The sequence below is a fragment of the Grus americana genome, chromosome 7 (assembly GCF_028858705.1).
Source record: "Grus americana isolate bGruAme1 chromosome 7, bGruAme1.mat, whole genome shotgun sequence".
NCBI classification, from domain to species: Eukaryota; Metazoa; Chordata; class Aves; order Gruiformes; family Gruidae; genus Grus; species Grus americana.
In genome coordinates, this window is record NC_072858.1 from 6,844,500 (window position 1) to 6,865,687 (window position 21,188).

Consider the following 21,188-nt stretch of genomic DNA (forward strand, 5'->3'; position numbering starts at 1 on the left):
CCCAAACGGAAGATGCTGTAGGAGATGTTGGACTCGCTGACCTGTAGCTGGGTGGCAGGTGGGCAGGAGCATCCAAGGCTGCCTCTTGTAAGAGGAAGGAGGGTGCTTGCCCAGTGCTGTGCCTGTGTGCAGCTATGGCTGTACTTCAGGAACTGGCCTCTGGAGCACCTACAGAGACACAGGACTGTGCTTTTAATTCAGTATGGTCCTGCTCTGGTCCGGTCTTCAGAAGCAGTCTGGTACAACGTAACAGCACCATTTTGTGGCTGGTATTGCCAGTCCATTTTGGATCAGGGTATCACTCAATCTATCCAGAAGATTGCAATGCTTTGATACCCTCCAGCAAATAAAACTGGATCGAAATCACTGCGTAAATCCTAACTTGACCTTCAGTCCACCTAACTATCAGCAGCAAGCCAACGGCACTGGTTTGTTTGCACGAGCTGGAGCCTCCAGCATGGAACACCACGACACAGACACGTATGGCAAGAAAGGCAGCGGGCTCGCTTGGATGCTGAGAAGCCTTGGGGTGTCCTTGCACGTGGTACAAGCTTGCACTGCTTGACCAGGTAGCTTTTTTTAGTGAGAAGGTAATTGCTGAAGGAATGTGCAGACATGCACAATGCTAAGGTAAGCAAAGCAGTTAGGAAAGAGCCTGAGTGGATCGAAACAGCAGCTCGCAATGTCCCAGAGGCCAGCACGAAGCCAGAGGCTGTACAGCTCAGGTGAGCTCTCCTGGGAGGTGTGGGGGCTGAACTACATCTGTCCGATGCTGTTTTCTGCTACCTCGACTAAGTAAGTCTTCTGAGGGTATGAATAAAATACACACCCTGAATATCGGTACCACCCAGCCTGCCTGGCTGCAGGACTCAATTCCTCCAGAAGCCCAAACCCACAGCAAACTTCCTCCTCTGAAACAAGCAGCACAAAAAAAATGCAACTGTCTGAATTTGTAACAGAATAAAACACAAAGGAACAAATACATTAATCAGCTAGTTTGGCCTATATTTTCTCTCATACAGCACTATTTGATGCACGGTGACAACGCTTGTTGTACAAAATGCAGTTAGTTTATCAAAGTTGTTATGACATGGTGACACTCACTGTAGCAGAGGATGCTCTTCTAACAAAAGGGCTAGTGAGATCAGCTAAATAAACGTACAAATTGCATATCCAACTGAACTTTATAGCATAGCAGGAAAAGAAAACAGGGAGCTAAACACTATTACATATGTGGATAAACAAAACATAAAGAAGACACGAGCACAGACTTCCTCCTACGGTACATAACTTGGCCAACACGTGAGAAGGGTGACCCGTTCGTAATGAGGAAAAAGGAAATACCAGAAATAATCTCTGAAAACACAAGAGCCAGAGCTGTTCCCTGGAGCCATCCACTCCTCGGTCATGTTCGTTTAAGTGCTGGATATACCAATACAGACAATAAATACATGATGCAACTGCTTTCATTCCTTGTAGGTGACACAAAATATTTTTTTAGGCCCAGATTTTGCCACTGGCCTCACTAAGTCAGCTAAAGGAGTCTCAACTAATTCTTGGGATGCATGGATCCTGGAGTGAACTAAGAAAGAAAAACACCTCACTCAGCTAAAGCAGAAAAAAGGAGTGGATAGTTTTATTACAGAATGGAAAGCAGAAGTGTTTTAACAGTGCGCTGCACCCTGGAGAGCTGGCTGAAGCACCCCGAGCCGTGCTCACGAGCTGCTGCAGGAGAGGAGGGGATAGAGAGGAGCTGCCGCGGGAGGGGAGGGGACGGAGAGCCACCGGGTACCCCAGCCAGGAGCTCCCTTGGGCTGGGGCTAATCGTCCTGTCGCGCTCGGTCCGCCTGCCAGTAAAAATATCCATCCAGTTTCAAAAGTTTAAAAAATAGAAAGAATGATTTCCTGAGGAAATGGAAATGTTAAACACTTGGAAGTGAAACCATATGCTTATGATGATGAAGAAGTGTAACTAAAACGGCTCTGAGAGAGATATCTTTGGTAGTCAGATCCTCTGACTTCAGTGCAATCTTAACACCTGCAAAGTCACCCAAAACGGGGGTGAAAAGCTGGGTGGGTCAAAGCCCTAGGAAAGCAGTCACTTCTCACTGCTACCAAATCTTTATTTAGAAAATATCATTGGCAAATATAGTGCACATGCAAGTGAATTCTTTATCTTCCTAACAGAGTAACGACACAGATTAATATAGAAAAGGCATTATATAAAATGCCATCATAAACATTCATAAGATAAAGACAAATAACATTTACTCTAAGTTCCACTGACTCATTTTTCCTTCTACTTTGTAGCTTATATATTGAAATACTACTTTAAAGAGCATCCAGTACATAGAACATACCAAAATAGTTACACCTGCATACAGAAAATGCCATCACCATTCAAAGCCTATGGTCAAATTTGTTCCCTGGCCGATACTCTGGTAAGGTTCTGAAAAATATCTAAGCACTCACCTAGGAATAATAGTCCTATTAGTAAAATTTCATACTGATCAAAACATGTCACCCATGAAGTGAAAAACGCAAAACAAAACACAGGAAAGTTGCTGCCAATAAAATCTCTGACTTTCAAATAAAAGGGAAAAATTCTAATATTTTAACTAGATAAAAAACTCCCTATGCCTTGTGAATATTTTTTCATCTTAATTTCCCACTTAAATACCTAGCAATTTTTCTGGCTCAAAATACCAGCTTAGCAATTTTGGAGAGAAACAGCGGTCTGCAGAGAGACCAGCTCCCCCTTCCTCTTTCCATTCGCCACCTATCTGTGGGTTTTGATGGCTTAGTGATGAGCTACAAACCTGGGTGGGGACTTTCAGCTGAAAACCAGTCTTTTCTGATGCTGTTCCATTCCGTGTAAACTGCAGGTGTCTAAGGGCTACTAATCCAACACCTGCAACCAGTTGGTGAGGTTTCCTCCTGTAGGTGATGTGGGGAGGGATGAGCTCAGCTTAAATCTCCCCATTCAAGTTTACAAAAGTCAGGAACAACTTTTTGGCTTTTTGGTCATTACTGGTGTGGCCAATGATTGCACTTATGTACTATCTATTAAGTAGCATTTTATTTTCCTTTTTAACATACTGGAATCCCATGAGAAGATATTTGAAAGAAATGCATTGGAGAATTGCCAAGGAGACGTGCACCATGCTGCTGCACGGGAAAATTTGGACTTGGCATCTGGATCTCTGCTCTCCTTGGCATTAATTCACCTTGGATTAAAACTGAGTAAGATCCAAATGCAATGTAATTCTGCTGCCTAAAAAAAACCACAAACAAACCAACAACAACAAAAACCAAAACAAAAAATCACAAAAACCCTCCTTAACACCTGGAAACCCCAAAGTGGGTGTAGGAAGGATGAATTGTTCTTTTCCTGCTCGTGCTCAATGGCTCAATGCTCAATGACACTCATCCTCCCTTCCTTTTTTTTTTTTTTTTTTTGCTTTAAGGTGAATTAGAATCTTTCAAAGAGACATTGTTTGAAGTCTATTATTTATCTGCTGTTCTCTTCCTCTAGCCTGGTTTAGTCCAGAAAAACAGAAAGCTTCCCTAAACTCATGGAAGAAAGCATTCGAATATGAGAGAACCCTCAGAGGGGGCTAGCGGTCAGTTCGTAATGTAAGACTGTTGGCACACCAAAACTAAAACTTTCTTTTTCCAAGAGGCTGAGGCCCATCGAATCAATTCCCACCAGCCCTGGGATGAATGGAAACTTCAGCTAGAGATGTCCCAAAATTGCGCACCTGCCTCCTCATTCAAATTTTGGGGAGGATGCTGCTAAAAGAAATCCTAACCACCCAGCCCAACAGGTGGTTAAAAACCCAAATGGGGTTTTTGGCCTCTCTCTCTGCTTTCTATATGTAAGCTGTCTTACACAGGGCACACAATGAAAAGGACAAAAGCAGGAACTAAAAGCAAGATTAAAAAATATGCGGCATGACTGAACTAAACAGACTCTCACAGCCCATCGTACAGTGTGCACTTGTAGCAATTTCCTTCTTTTTGTCAGAAAAAAAAAAAAAAAAGAACCAAGCCTTTAAAATGTACAGAATTGTTTTGTGTCCAGTCAGGCCACTAATGGAAAACAAATTGCATCTTTAAACACTGAATAACCCCATTTAGAGCTATGCTAATATAAATACATTTTTCATTTAAAACCAGCAAGTCTAACACTACACTACTGCTTATAAATACGTCTTATAATTTACTGCTGTTCTTCTCCAGCCGAAAGTGGAATTACCACTGTCTACGTATAAACTTAATAAACAGTACATACTAAACTGCCTAGTCTCTGAGGCTGATGAAAGTTGCTTCTTATCAAAGGATCCTTTGTGGATGCTTTAAAAGGATTTAAATTGCTTTGATTGCATTATTAACAGTGTCTGTGTTGCTCTTGTATTTCAGAATAATCTGGAAAGCTGGAACATTGGCTCTTGCCTTCTACAAAAGACAGTTTTCCATCTCTAATAAATACGCTTCAATACAAAAGATAATCCTTGTGTTCAAAAGCAAGATCCTGAGATTGGCCACATCAACACTTCTGCAGACCCACTTATTACCTTCTGATTTTTTGATGGCCTTTGGTACTGGAGATGTCACGGCCAGTCAGAACTTCATAAACCTTGCTGGGAACCCAGGTACTTGCAGTACAAAAAAATACCAGGTTTCCTTCTGAAAGAGGAAACTGAGAATATGGGCCCATTTCTGATGAAGAAACATGGATATTGCTGTTTAAATTGTAGAACCTGGCCAAGCACATGTGCAGTAAGGTGGTGAGGAACCTCCTTTTCATGGTAACTGCTTGGGAATGTTGCAGGAATGGGAGGAAGCAACAGAAGGGACATTTGCCTTTTTGTCTGTTGGGGTTTTTTTTGAGGGGGGGTGGAGGGGGGAGTTTGGTTTGGTTTTTTGTTGTTTTGAAGTGTGGTTTTGTTAATAAGGAAACCTGGTTTTGAGATGCTGAGGACTCTCCATTTGCCCTGAATCCAGCAATGCATTTAAAAAGTGAGGCAAGCCAGATGGTTAGAGAATACAAGACAGGAATAAAACCGCCTCATTTCAGTTCATTCAAAAATTCCCAGGAACTGTGGCAGTAAGTCATGTTATAAAAGCCTAACACAAGCATCTAGGCTCCCATGAGAATTCAGTTACCAGTACAACTAATATTCTGCGTCCTGCAGCCCTCAGTGGCATGCTGTATTTATAAAATGGGGCTAATAGCACTGCCCTACCTCAAAGCAGCGTGGCCAGAATAACTATACTAAAGTGTGTGAGCCCAAAGTGCTACTGGATAGCCCTGTGGCTCCTTGCTATTTACTTGCAATGCAAACCCCCAGAGCGGAAATTTAGTCCAAGAGAGCACAGCAGAGTCTTTTTATACATTAACCGCTATACTGCTCCATAACTTCACCTGGCACTTCACCGAGATTAAAAATGACGACGTAGCCCCTGTCTTGGAGAGTGTTTATCTTGGCAGGGCCAGAGCTCCGCAGGTGCAGGACAGAAACTCTGAAGCCAAGGGCTGTGATGAAGTTGTGTTGCTGGTGGCACAAGCGCGCTCCCTCTAACAATAAATATTTCATCTGTTTTCTTTATTTTTAATAAAATATGGAAATGGTTACAACTTATGACGGGATAATGGCTTGATAGATTCCTGATTTTAAACAGCAGCTTGTCCTGCTCTGCAGTTAAAACCAGTGTTTAAATCGCTGTAGAAAGCTCTAGACCTTATATATGAAGCCCTGGGGAAGAACACATTCTTTGGCCTTGGTTGTCTTTTTCCCCTTGAATTTAGGATTTTCTACAAAAAACTTGGAGACTTACTTTGGCACTGGCTATCCAAGTTTAATTAATTAAAAATACAAATGCAATCAAGCTTACTTGAGACAATGGAATTACCCCAAACTGGTTTTAAGTCCTGCCAACTTAATTTTCTCTGCTTGTCAGCTGTCTCTTTTAAAACAAACAAAATTTAATCTCCTGATCATCGAACATCTAATGTAATTATTCAGATGCAGACAGTGTTTGCTTTGTATAACTTTCCTTATTTCCACTCTTTTCATGGTACTAGGCTACAGGGATAAACTCCACACATCACAGCAGCATTACACCGAAGATGGAAACAGTCCAAACCCTAGAGTTGGACCAATACAGAAAAAATGTTTGGAGAACATTGTAACAAATTCGCAGTTAAATACACTTCGGTGATATATATGGATCTTGTCATTTGTTTTTTGAAAGCAGTGGTACTGAAGCTTTGCTCATGGAATTTTATTTGACAGTCAAATCCCACAAACAGTTGCATAAATATGTTTGCACGAGTACTTGAACCAGAACGCGTATGTGGCTTTGTTGATTTTGGACAAAGATTTTGGCAGGAGGGATAACAACCCACCCACCCCTTTTGTAGCAGCAGCAGGAGGATCAAACGAGATCCTGTGAGCTCAATATAGTCACCGCACACAAAAACACGAGTGAGGTCCAGAGCCTGGGGAGGGACCATCAGCTGTCTGAGGGGAGACATTTGGTCACCCAGCCTTGTGCCAGGAGCACAGGCAAATGGCGAAGAGCGAATGCTCTGCCCCGAACTGGGCTATTTGCCAGTAGAAGACAAATTCTCATCCTAACAAAATTTGGGTTCCTCTGCTGAGTTATTTCAGCCCTCCTCCAACGTGTCTGGTATCTTCTAAAAGTTACTCGTTCGGGCAACTGCATCCTTTCCACCTGGGTCACTGCTCAAGCCCTGAGTTCAAAAGCAGACTGCAGATACTGCGGGGTCAAGAGTAGGTTTAGCTTGAGAAGATGGAGCTTGCCACTGATGTTTGAGCCTCTTTAAATCATGGTATGGGGTGCTGGGAAAGACGACAAATAATTGTTACAGATAATAAAGTTGATCTTTAAGCGTGCTGAAATGGATGGAAAGATTCCCATCAATTCAAGTGTGTCTTCGATCAAGCCTAGTTTTCCCACCTCTGTCGGGCACAATTTACATGAGTAAAAAACTCGGTCTGTCTCTCAGCTGCACAGTCAACATCAGCATGACAGTGGAAATACATCCACCATGATTAATCGTTAGGAAATCCGGATTGTGAATGAGCAACGGGAATATTTTTAAATCTTTTTTTTAACTGAAATTATTAGGTACCATGTTCTTAAACACATCCTTTCTTTTGCATTTGGCTACCAGTTATAGTAACAGTGCATAGAAAGGGAACGAAAAGCAAAAAAGAGCAGACAGACTGACTGACTGACTGATAAGACAGATGGACAGGTATGCTACACTTCCAGCTGAAAAATTCAAATGACTAGTAGTAAGCTGGTTACCATTCCCATAAATTACACTTGAAAAGCACATCGGTGCCTTTGATGAGGTTTCCTGAGCACGGTGTTTGAACTGTTGTCTTTATGGCTAGTCACAAAGCTATTCAGGGCATGGTGGACTTCCAAACTACTTCACATTGATCACAGAAGATGCACCATCACCAAAATTTCCCAGCACTTGAATGTGGTGCTGCTTCTGCAGCCCCAGGGGAAGAGCTGCCCACACCATAACAGTGACCACCGCCCAGACTAGAAAAGGAGTTTGTCTTTATCTTCTTAAATGACTTTCAACAATGTCTCTGCGTCAAGGCCAGAGGAATGGAAAAAATCCCTCAAAGAAATATGAAAGCTCACCTCAGAAGTGCTCTGGGAAATTTGGAGAACAAAGACTTGGTTGTTCTCATTTTGTTCTGCTTTGGATTGGGATAACAGAACTGGATGATTTGTCCTCAAAGAAGGTAGCTACTGAGATTTTTTTTTATTTGGGACTTTTATGTCCAGTCCTAAAGATTTTAACTGAAATACCAAACTTATTTTCTGTCTAGTGCTGCTATTTAGACTCCTGCCTGGTGATATTCTGAGTAATATGTGCTGAAAGAAAATTTCAGTAAAAGTTGTAATTTGAATGTTTAAGGTTATGAAATCTACAGAACTGTTGCTGTTGTACATTGCACAAAATAAACATCTCGATTCCAGGAAACTAAAAGAGACATCTTGTGAATCGCTTTCTTAAGACGAAAAGACTTCTGCAAAACTACTCTTTGACTTCTAAACTAGCCTGGGTAGAAACCGAAGCAGCCGTTAAGGCTAAACTTTTACCAGGTCAATAAAATGGCACAATGCATATAGCCACCAGCACAGTCACTCTGCGAAGGCATATTTAACCAGCATACATTGCTGACAGGCACATAATAAAACTATTCACGGGGTTTGCTAACTCTGCATGCCATTCAATAGTCACTGCAAGGTCTAAATATCTCAGCCATTTTATTAGTGTATTAGTGATTCCTTTAACAAAATACTAGATGCTATTAGTTGTTATTTCATTGCTAAATTTACTTTTTTTTTTCCTTTCAATTTTTCTCCTGGTGTTTGGAAACCCCAAACTTCAAGTACAACAAACCTCCAAAATCATACTCTGGTAAGTTATGTTTTCTAAGTGTTTGTCAATCAGAACCTTTAAAAAAATTGCAAAATAAACTCAACCATCAACTAAAATAATCAAAGAGACACTAATACACTGAAAAAAATAATCGATCCTCAACAATTTAAAGGGGTATCACTGACCTTTGACAACACTGCTAAATTACCACTTAAGTGGATCTTTTGCCCAAGCACAAGTGGTCTACTTGTGATAATAGACACTGACTTTGACTTGGTTTATATTCACATGCTGATTTGACTGCCTGCGGAGTGACAGCCCCTCTGAGTGGGGGTGAAGGAGCTGAGCTGCTGAGTAAAATTGATATGAATAGTGGAAAAGAGATTTTTAAAGTCATTTAGAAACCCCAAATGCACTAAAAGGAACTTGTGCAAGAGGGGGATTGCCAAAGGAAAGTATTTTTTTTCTCCTTCTTTACAGAAGTCTGCAGTACCAAGGATCTCTTCATACCAAATTATTGAGATGGATGTAGATAGCGTGGCGGCTCTTGTCCAGACACAAGAACCACGAACAGTCTTACTCAAGTCTACCAAAAGGAAAATACATTTTTAGAGAGAATTTCCTCTTCATTCTTATGAAAACAGGGTTGTCATAGGGAAACTAAGTGAGCACTTTTGTAATCTTAAAGGTTATTCTTATGTTTGTGGGTTTTTTCACTTTATCTCTCTTCATTTTTTCTGTCATTTCTTGGCTTAGTTTCAGACTGTAATATGAATAATGTCCTACCCTTATGAAGTGTTTTTTTCCTTGTAACGCTTTCTTTCCTAAATTTCAACATACAACCATAAATGTTCAGCAACACAAAATAATGGTGATCAAATCTGCAAAACAAGAAGCCCAGACTATCACCTCCAAATTAACAAGAACTTCAATTAGGGCTGTCTACCTCATAATTAGTGCTGTGGTATTTAGATGCTGAAGACATATTTAGACATTTTACTTCTCACTTGGAAGATGATACTTCAACATCCCTTTATCCTACATGTTAGATCTGAAGACATACATACTAACTGAGATCCTAAAGCATGTCCAAAGTGTTCTCCAGCACCCTTCCAGCCAAGTGCTGACCCACTCAGACATTGCTTCACTCAAGGATATCAACAGGAGGTCTGCACACACTGCTTGGTAAAATAAGCAGAGTATTAAAAAACCCACTGAAATCTAATCCAGTTATCTCATAAACTTCTACACCAGACCAACACATGGCCAGGAATAGCACTGGTGTGGTAAGAGCAGCATCACAACTAGATGTCATTAGTCCTTTGAGAAACCTGTTCCCAAGTTATTCTGGTCAAGAATGTCGAGAGAGGTGGAAATAAGCATGGGTTTATTTCTACCTGTGGGAACTCTGCAACAGCTCACGCTGCCTTTTATCACACTACCTTCTCTCTGTGTGAAGCATCAGCTCTGCATCCATAAATGTGCCATGATACTCAGAAACAAAATGCTCTTAGGACCCTTTTCCTGGGGAAAAGGAGGAGTTGTGGGGCAGCCACTTCGATTCTGGTTGCCCTTTTCAATTCTACCACAGAAAAGAGTAGCCTCTTGTGCTTGTACCTTCATGCTGACCTCCAGAATGGGTAGGGTAGATGCTGTATATGGATTTTTGGTGCTTGGATGTTTAGAGCAAGCTGTCGGTACACCAGCAACATACTGTGGCCCATCTGCATAGCTAGACTGCTCCTGTTAGCAGTGAGTGCAACAGTTGCTGGGAGGAGTTCACAAAATATGCAAGTCAAGATTGCCCTGTGAAATTATACCCCTAGAGATATGCAGATTCTCCTATGAGAGCGAGATATGGGAAAACTAAGTACACTGAGCTAGGCTGGAAGAGAACCATCAGCTAAGGGTTAACACCTACATTCCCAGGACTGAAGTGCACTGTCTTCTGAGTCCTCAGGTGAGCCCAGGAATTGCACAGAAGACAGGGATTTCCTCTTCAGCAGACACATAAAATGTACTTCTACAAAAGGAAAAGGGAAAAAAGGGATGGAAAAGAAGAGCCACGTGGCTGATCTGAAAGGAAAGCATGTTTGCAACAACACTGAAACATTAGAGACATTGTTCAAGTGCAGTTCATCCTTGCAAAAATATTATCCTCGTCGCGATGCCAAGGTCGGTGAAAGTATGGGCTACTTGCCATGGAAGTGCTGGATATTTAGGCTAGACCTGTCATGGGGCTTATTTACTCTCTGCGCCCAACATTTCAGACACACTCAAGTGTAGTGTTCATGTCTTGGCAGGAACTTCTCATTCATGCATTTTCTCCTGGTCCCCTTTGAGGAGTCTTCCTCCTCCGACATTGCAGCGGTTGAAATTTCATTGCTTGCTGAGAAAACCAACACTGATTAATTTCATCCTACTTGCATGGAAGAGGTAAAGTATGCAGGTCTCTAGCCAGGGACAAGGAAATCCCTGCTGCTTACATGCCACATTGAATAAGCAGCCCATGGTTGAGGCCATTGGACTTCAACAGTCTTCATTCCACCCGCAGGAAAAAAGCAATTAACCGTAGCAGCATGGGAAGCAAACAGGAAGTAATGCAACTCATTCACTTTTGATTAGAGAATATTTTATTTTTTTATAAGACATAATATTTCACAAGGAAGAATTCAGCTGTAGTGTTACATTGACACACCCCGAATTATTAAAGGAACGTGTTTGAGGTTGCAAAGTTAAGCCTCAAAACCTAAGAAAAACCTACATTAATGTTGCCCGTGTAGCCTGAATGCCATTCCTCACTGTGCGTGCGTTCTGGTACAGGCTTTAATTACATCACTGCAAAGTGTTTTTCCCACAGGACCTTCCCCTCATTCAACGCACAGAACGGACAGTGCTTACTTAATGAGCAGCTATTCAGTATTTAGTTTTCTCCTCTGGTTCAATGTGTGGCCCTAGACTTTATTTACTGCACACCAGTCAGGCCTGCTCTGAAGACAGAGTGATTCATCTCCCCATGGACCTTTCTGTGGCATTCTCCACTGTAGCCTTTGAATACTTCACACGTATTCATGGATTTATTTTCACACCACCTCTGGGAGATGAAGAGGATGTCATTAGTCCAGTTTTACAGATGGGGAACTTAAACATATGAAGATTAAGGTAAAAAGTATCCACTGATTGGTGCAACTTGATTTTCTGTGTATGTAACTTTATATGCTATTCTCTTTGTTCACAACCAATCTTCCATTTGCTCCAGTTGCAGATGTTACTACTGAGACCCAAAAATCTCAAGGCAGCTACTCAGAAAATGAAAAATGTGCAATTAGAGGCCAACTGTGAAAAACTTGTTTTAAGCGACTTGCCTGTCATCACATAAGACCTAGTTTGACCAGAGTGTATCCCTGTCCGGTTCCCTAGTGCGTTATTCAACTGCTTTGGCCATGAGACAATTTCCTTTGATGCTGCAAATCCCTGTTTAAATTTATCACACACCTTTTACCTCATGCAATAAATCCGTCAGTCATTCTACCTTTCTTTATTAGACAAGCCAGTTTCATCCCCAGACTAACTCAGTCTTTTGAACTGACTAAATTAGGGCTCCTGGGGAAGAAAATTCAGCATGTGATATATACAGAGATATGAATTTAAGTTGCATAGACAGTCTTAATTCAAAATCCATTTTAGGTGCTCACCGTTTTAACACATATTTTTGCACGTTTAATTTCCTAAGCTTTTAAGGAACTGTAAAAACTGGAGAAAAAAAATTGTTGTGGACCAACAGAGAAGCCCTTGCTCATTAGGAAGAGCTCACACAAAAGACTGGGAACTTTCGACTTGGCAACTTGAGGAATGTTCTTTTATCACAGCTTTTCCTGAGCTCTTTCCTAAATTTTCTTCTAAACAGAAACTCCACCATGTTGACACCCATACTGATACCTATACCAGCAGAGCTGAAACAGGGCTGTCACTGTATCCATTTGTGCTGTTAGGAGGTGGGAAAGGAGCTGTAAATTGTGTTAGTTGATCATCCTCAGTTCTAGGGTCTCTCTGGACCATGACTCCCCATTTTCTTCTTTCACCTTCCCTCCCTAAATTCTCACCATCTTTCCCAGCAGCACTGCTTCTCCATTCTAGTTCTCCTAAGACGAGCAAGTTCCCTCTGCTTCTACATTCAATCTCAGTCTTTCTAGATAATAGGTCCCAAATCCCCTCCATCTGATCCCAGGACTTGTCCTACACCAGCAAGATAGCATGCAGCAGTACAGCTGGGATATGAATTTACTGCATACTGGCAGCTCTGCAACAGCTCTCCACATGGACATCCTTCGGGAGACATCTGTTAAGACTTTGCATCTCAGTCTGAAGTGACTTGTTTCCTTCACTGGAGGGAAAAGCATTCAGATATCCTCAAGATGGGATCCTTCCCCAAAATACACCCTAGATGTGCTCTTTCCTTTTTGGCTAAGAGGATGTATAGGTAGATGAGTTGCAGCAAAATACAGTTAACCTCTGTGAATTCCCTCAGCAATATGCAATGTAACTAGCCTCATCTGAAAGTGGAATAAACTATCTTGCACTTAGCTTGAATATTGAAGGCAATAGCTATAGTGATGTTAATTCACCAGTCCTCATTCCCTCAGTGCACTGATGCTGCTTCTTTGTCTTTCTGATCCTGGGTCCCACTTTCAGTTTGTGTTTCTAATAAATAATAATAAAAAAATATAGCTCAGAAAACATCCAGCATGGGAACTTTGTACATAACTGTGGCAAAATCTTAATCTTATAACGTGCAATATTAGGCAACCTTAATAATGGATGGTGCTACACGCCGCCCTAGTAACGGCAACCCTTACTGAGAAGGTTTGGCTTTGGGAGGAGCATCTTTATTATTTACAATGTGTGACAGGGCCAGTTCTGTCCTGCCTGCTGATGTTTTAGGACCTTGACCTGTGAGTAGTCTCAGAGAATTCAGAAGGCTTGACAGGAAAATTCAAAGAGGATGCTATCTTTGAGGGTTGTATGGGAATCAAAACACAAGCAGCTTCTTTTCCAGAGATTTTTTTCAGCCTAAATAGATAAACATAAAACAGCAGAATATGAGAAAAAGAAGGGAGACTTCATAAGATTTTTGCAATGGTTAGTATAATTTTATGATTTGTAATAATTAAGCATCTCTACCTGCTTATCAGGGATTAATATTACCTTACTTTCCTTGAACTCCATTTAGTTCTTACATTATGCATATTCCACATGAGCGCTCTCTTCTCTCAATATTTCTGGCACAAATATGAGCCTCTTTGGTAAGGACTCATAAGGTTATGAATGTCTGGACAGCCTGAGTAATGAAAGGCCATTTGGGGCCGAACCATTGACCACAGCTTTAACTTGCCAGGAAGGATAAAACATAAAATGTAAATTAGGTACTAATAACCCATTTTCCTTCTAAATCCTTGGTACAGATATGCAACATGAAGTACAGATTATGTTTTGAGAGAGATTTTGGAATAATTTGCAGTTAAAAATATTGTATGGGACCTTGTGTTGTGGCCTCAGAAGAGACTGAATTGTGAGTTGTTACTGCAGCCCTTGAACCCACTTCAGTCAATGGAAAGTTTCATTGGCACCTGGATTTGTTGCTTTGGGTAGCTGCCTAGCTACCAGCAAAACCCAGCACATAATACTGTCATCAGGGAAAGAGGAATGTACAGTCCAGCAAGCAAGACATGCATGGAAAAGTACATTTCTCCCAGCATGTTTTGCAATCTCCATGCTATTCCCTCCCCATCTTCCTTTCCACTGATCTCATCTGTGGAGATGAAGTCAAGAAGAAAGTGTAGGAAGTAGCGCTTGCAGGGCAAGATCATTTTACTGCCTGTTGAATGACCAACATCAGCCTTAACATAACTTTGACCCTCTTAATGGGGCCACCCCCTTGTGAAAAACAGACGTTGAGCTCTACTGTTTGTCAGTCAAGAGATACGAAGGCAACTTGAGGTTGGTTGGGTGTGTTTAATTCACACAACGAATTTGGTATTAAAGCTATGGTGTTGCATTCTGCTAGTAATAGTGTGCACTAAACTGACGGGAAATAGAGCTACATGTCATGCAATTTACAACACAATATTTCAGAACGCATAGAAAGATGTGCTCTTCATGTGTGAACTCCAGCATCCAATTACATTACGTAAGAAGGTTTGAGTCTTCAGTTCCCCCCTTAGAAACTATTGTTCTTGTCCTGTTTGCTGCAACCTAACTATGAGGAAATGATTTTTTCCTTGTCTCAGGTGGGCCTACTATCTAAAAATATAACCTGTGGAACTAGCTCCTTGAATTAACAATGTTCCAGGTAAAAATAAACCTGAAATATAAAATGGCATGCCCACATACTTGGCCTTAATGAGATCTATAGCTGCTTCTCCACCCCATGGCACACATCTCTTTTATGTGAAACCCAGAACCTTGCTACCTTTCAGTAGGTCAGTATGCCTGACATGGCCAATCCAAGCCACTGTTCTACAGCTCAGTAATTTCTACCACTCTTTACTCTTAGAAAATAAGATAATTCAATCAATAGTTTTAAAAATGAAATAAACACCTGGTTTTGGTCTGCAAAGAGGGAAAAGTGTTAGCAAAGCAGACTCTGTGGAGGAAGAACTCTGCCATTCATCAAGGTTTGGTTTGGGTTATCTCTCAACCTTAAGTGGGAAACTCCAGTGGGAATACTCAAGCACTGCTACATATGCATTTTAATATTGAAAGTGGTGTGAGCAGTGGGTACAGCATACTGGGTACCCCACTCAGCCTCTTCACAAGGGGAAATCAGTGGCTACTTCGCTGATATGAGACTTAAAGAGAAGAGAGGAGTAGACCTCTGCTCCATCCTTGCAGAATTGCCTTGCTGGAATAGAGATCTGCCTGACAAATCTCCCAGAGGAGCAAAGCAGGGAAAGTGAAGTCCTGCCTCCTCATTCATTCTTCCTGTTATTAATTTGTAACATTATTACTAATAAAGATTATTTTACTGTGCTAATGACTAATCGCAGGACCAAGATCATATGAGGGGGAGCATGGTGCTAGGCAGTGAATAAACAGAAAAACAAGGCAGTCCTGCCCTGGTGAGCAGAAAGGTTTACAGAATACGAATAACTATTCATTGCTTTTGGATGCCTTTAGGAGACACCTTCCAAGTCTTCTCAGGTTCAACCACTGCTACTGATGTAGCAAAAGAGAATCATGATTTATTCGGGTAAAGGAGGAGACTCCCTAAAAACACACATTCTGGCAAAACAGAAGCAGACTAAACAAGCCTCTTGAAGAAATATGCGTTTGAGAAACTGCACTGATTTAAAAGATATGTTTTTTATCCTTCACCCATTACGTGGACCCATGGCACGGCAGCATGCCAGAGATACATCATGTGATAATTCAGGGACACTAACGCTGTAGAAAAATCAACGATTCTGCAGAAGTAAGCAAATAAACCTTGAGATTACAAAGGAAAAAAACACAAAATCCACAAGGTCTGGTCTAGTGCACATTATCATTATTAATGTGAATCATGAATTCATGCTCCTCAGAGAAGAGCTCCCCATAAAGCAGGTCTTAGGGGCATACTCATTACTAGCAAGGGACAAGTACCACAGTTTGCTCTCATATAGTGATCCAACAGTGGCATTTAAGTGAGCAGAATATAAACACCCAGGCTGGAATTTGGCCAGGACACTACATTTAACATCCTACTCTTAATAAGAAATGCCATATAGACTGCAATGTCTAGGCCGAGCAGACACAAGCTTAAGAAAAAGATCTCATGTGATAGTCCCACACACAGCAAACTACATAGACCAGATTTGACAGTCCTGGGCAACATCAAGTGTTGAGTTGATCCTGGCTGCAACTGCCAAATGTGGTATAGCACTTGGAGAACATTTGTTGTGGATGAAAGCAAGCGTATTTTGCCTTGGAGGGTCCCAGGTATGTCCCACAGGAAAAAAATTGTCTGCAAAAGGCCTCTCCTCCTCCCTCTTCTGTTGGCCAGCTTCCCTTGTGTGTACCATCGTGCTCTCAAATGAACTCACTCATAATGTGACGACAGCCTCCCCATATTTTGCATGCCAGACTTTAAATGAAAGGAAATTAGGGTGTTTGGAAGGTTGTCACCTTATCCTCTGCCAAAGACCAGGAGAATTTTCTTTCCTTTTTTTTTTTTAGGAGCAGCCAAACCACTTTTGAATCACATAGTCAACATGGTGAGTATGGCTGACTTGCCTTAAAACAAAACTAAACACATTTACTGAATTTAATAATTGTCTACTTTTTTTCCTTTCTCTACCCATCCTTTTTTTCTGCTCTCTTTCTATGCTACCACTTTACATGCTCAGGCCATACTATTTCTGGACTTGTCTATCTGCCTCTCTCTATCTTTACTTTTCTTGCATGCTACTCTCTCCTCCTGTCTCCTAATCTAACTGAATTAATCTAATCTAATCTAATCTAATCTAATCTAATCTAATATTTCCTCTTTCTTCCTTTGCTCACATTCCCTTTTCATATTTCCTGTTCAAATTGGAATACAGGTTGGCTCCTGCCAACCTCAAAGTTATGATACTAGTGTGTCTTATGGCAATTCACCAACCAACAGAGAGGTATTTAAGAAGATAAAAATCAAATGCCATCATGGCATTTACTTCAGTTTTGTTGGTCTAACTCCATTGAATTCAGCAGAGTTGCAATGACTGGAAAAATGTGATAACTGACCAGGCTTTGGGGCTTTCGCTTATTCTGTGTGACCTCTGCTATTCCAGAGAGGACTCCACAGGCATTTACAAACTAGTGTAGACATGCCTCATGTGTGCCTGTTTTTACTCATACCATGATATTCCCATCCTGCTCTATCTATAAACTCACAGGGGCTAGCCAAAGTGTTTATTTTCCATTGATAACCGTTGAAGGTCTCTAACAAGAATTCTATTGCTATTCTTAATGTCACTATCTGAAATTAGTTGTAAATCTCCTGTGCTGTTTAAGCTCAAGGAAGTTCACTGATCTTGAAGTCTGATATCTAGACAACAATCTTCCTTAAATAGCCCATCCACAGATATAAGCTAAACAGAAAGGAAGTAGGCTTGAAAAACCTTACAGAAATGACTTCAAGACACTCTGCAGGCAAGGGCAGTGACTTTGCCATATCATGGACTTATTTAATACTTTCAGTTCTCAGAAGAGTATTAAAGTATTCATCACTGCAATTATCATGAAGCATTTAGCAAAAAAAGAGTCTTTAACTCCTGTTGCAATAGCCCATAGCAATACTGGTAGCCAAACAGATGTAGCACTATATCGTACAAGGGAATGTTCAATTTATCAGTGAAGTTGGAATGGAAAATATTAAGAGCATCTGGAGACACTATTCCACATCTGCTGAGGTTACACTATGGAATTGTATCTAATGGAAAAACTCATAAGAAATATATAATTTTCTTGCAAATATTAGCAATCTACATTTAAATCTACTATTAAAAATGTGTAGGCTATATAATTAATTTGTTACTGTTGAGAGTAACACATAATTTAGATTGTTACTACTCATAGTCTTGCCAGGGTCCTCCAAAGGCAGGAAGTCCAGTCCCCAGTTATTCCAGGCCACCATTGTCAGAAGACACCTTAGAAGCAGAATTAGAGATGGAACTAAACACTCTTGTTATGCTTTTGTATTAGACATGATGACATCAACCAGCACTTTCAGTAGGTACATTACTTATAAGGCTTAAATAACAACAGAAAAGGTAGTGAGATCTTGTGTATATGGAGTAAACATGCAATATTCACTATGGGCAATGCCTTGGAAAATAAAAATATCTGAATCATGGAGTAAGAATTGAAGCCATTAAAGTGTATCAAACCTATGTATCTAATACTCTTAATGTCAAAGGACTGGTCCTTGAAGAAAGGAAGACAAATTGTCACATCCTGAAGTTAATTACTTTATAGCTTGTGTTCATTCCTGCATGATGCATCAGTTTTGCAATGGGGTGTTAGGAAGTAAAAAAAAGTTGAAGTGTTATCAACACACCAACTGTTTTCTGTCATATACTGAATTAGCAAACAAAATGTGTTTGAAAAGGCTGTCAGTAGAGCAAAAACATAAAGCAACAATGGACAAGTTCAGATGCTGGTCAGCATCCTACATTCATTCGGGGTGCATGTAGATGCATTCTACACCATTTACCTATAGGTATCAATATATTTTGCTTCTTCAAGCAAAGATAAGTAGGTTTACCACTTAGAGAAAACTAGGATTCAAACCATAAGCTTCAATCATTACAAGAGACTGTGTGAAAAAAGGTGGTGGAGAGTATTTCCAGAACACTTTTCAAGAGTGCTTCCTATCTGACTAGCTGCTAGCTGGTCAAAAAGATTATGGAGAGCTAGCTTCAGAAGTCAAATGTAGAGTAAAACATTTAAATATGCATTTACATTTTAATTCATTTACAGTGAGAAACAGGAGAGGTTTAAGTAGTAAACTTTTGGGTTTGCTGATACATGTTCAAGGAAAAAATTCGTCAATGTGGCTACATCTAATTGCTGCCACTAAATTCACCACTACTTATTTGCCTTCACAGTCCATCAGGCAAACAGGTGAATTAAGATGACATTTCATCACATGGCTACTGCTGGATGCTTCAGTTGAGCTAAGGTACTGGTCAGTTTTTCCTGTATGCCAGGTTAGGCTCTGTGATACTGGTTTTAGTCATTGATGGTAGACTGCTACTCATCTTAGAGTTGGGGGCAGTTTGCTCTTCTACACTGCCCCGTTGCATGGCACAACTCCATACAGTGACTTCTGAAGAGCTCTCTATGGACAAGGAAGTACTTGCAGTAGCAACAGTCCAATGTTGCCGAGACAGGCAGACTTTCAATCGACATTGCCAAGATCCGTACAGCTATGAACACGCTCTGCTTCTGGCAAATGGCTTGTACGTATTCTGCGAGGACCTTGGAGGAAGCATGGAGTCTGGCATTCAACAGCATAGGACTGGGCAATTCTTTTCATAGGGGCATGACAGGGAATAAATGTCACGAGGACAACTTCTCCAAGTGCCAATTGCCCGACAGCATCATCATTTAGGACTTAGGAGGGAGGCTAAACTATATTACAGGCCTTTTCTTTGATGTGTTTTTCCCAGAATCAATCCACACTGTTCAATGGAAACAGCTTGTGCAAATACAGGCAGCAAGTCACCAAAAATATGACAGAAAAAAGACATAAAATTTCCAGCACAGTTAAGAAAACTGGTGTTGGTTACTCTCATCAGTCAAGATTAATTAGATCAGTAAGACCTGGCTCTACTATGGAATAATCTGCTTGCATCTCTCACAAATGATGTTGTCACTGAACGGGCCCAAGACAGCGTTCACTTTGCCTTATGTGCCTGTGTTGACACAGTCTGATTTCATCCATTGTGTTGCTTGGTCCTACTCTTGGCACAGCCTCACTGAAGGTATTGTAATACTCGGATTTCTATATTCAGATAATTCCCATCTGCATCCATCATTATGAAAACTTTTACAAATATTGCAAGATACTCCAAGAAGTCATCCAAAGTCCATTGATTTCATTGGGAACTGTGATACTGTGGAGTTCTCCAGATCAGACAATTCATCTAATTTAAATGGTTTGCTGCTCTTTTTTTCACAATTCAGCATTCTTGTGTGGCATTTTAACTTGTGATCCTTCTCAGTTTCTTATCAGATTTTCCTGTATTCTTCATTTCAGCCTTCACATAATTTTCTGATTAAATAACTGAAATTGCCCGAAATAGGCCATGTCCCTCAGCCTGTACTCAGAGGAGCCCAAAGACTTCTAAAGGGCCTTTCAATCTAACTTTCCTATGTAGTTATCCACGTTTCAGCTGGAATATCTTTGGGTTCCTCAAATCAAGGGAAGGTGAGAAACCACTGATTAACAAACTCTGAGTTTTTTACTGCCCACAGTTAAAACAGAGACCAGTTTTTGTTTCTTGTGCCCAGTATCACGTCATAGCTACACAGCTCTATATCCAGCCATATTGAAGGCATTGACTTCATTGTTGGGCTCCACGATTCCCAATGTCTATGAGAGTAGCTGGCAGAAGAGTTATGGGTAAGAGTAGCAGTTTCAAAGTGCTACAGTAGGTCATTAATAACAAGAAGTGCCTGAAACTAAGCCTTAAAATATCCTCTCTCTAAATTCAATAGGGGTATAATTTACATTTGCTGCAAATTAGAGACCAGGAGATCCAAGTAAGATCTACTTTTTAGAACTCTATTTAAGTTGAAGTGATCAAGACCGTGAAATGACAGTGTAAGTACTGTTTGACATAAAAATGTCTACCAGGCTATCCCAGCTGCAACAGGCAACAGCATGAAACACCGTGGCATATTCATCTTCAGTTTGGGTGAAGCCCTTCAAAAACATTAGGTATTCCTGCTGCTTCTTAACGAGCCTATGGCTGCCACTCTCTCTGGCTGTTCCCATTGCATTAAGGCACTTGCAATTACACCTGTAACTTGTGGACTGCTTAGGAAGGGCCCTGGACAAAGGGCTTCTGTTTACCTAGTCAAAAGACCACAAGAGCTTCCACCAGTGCAAAGTCAGTTGGGGTGCTGATTTTACTCTCCCTGATTTGGGTTTGGCCTTTTGATGATGTGTTTCCATGGTTGCCTTAATGTTTTACTACTCATCTCAGTCTCATGATGCCTGAGC

General features: G+C 40.9%; 1 protein-coding gene across 5 annotated transcripts in view; it reads right to left on the bottom strand.

Annotated features, from left to right (window-relative positions):
- GRK5 (G protein-coupled receptor kinase 5) overlaps window positions 1–21,188 on the bottom strand; it is a 170,922-nt gene that overhangs the window by 65,309 nt on the left and 84,425 nt on the right. The window contains exon 2 of one of the 5 annotated variants that reach the window (XM_054831418.1): window positions 10,362–10,463. The exons of the other annotated variants lie outside the window; for them this stretch is intronic. The gene's annotated coding sequence lies outside the window, so the exon portion shown is untranslated. The remainder of the gene's footprint in view (window positions 1–10,361; window positions 10,464–21,188) is intronic. 5 annotated transcript variants of the gene reach the window in all.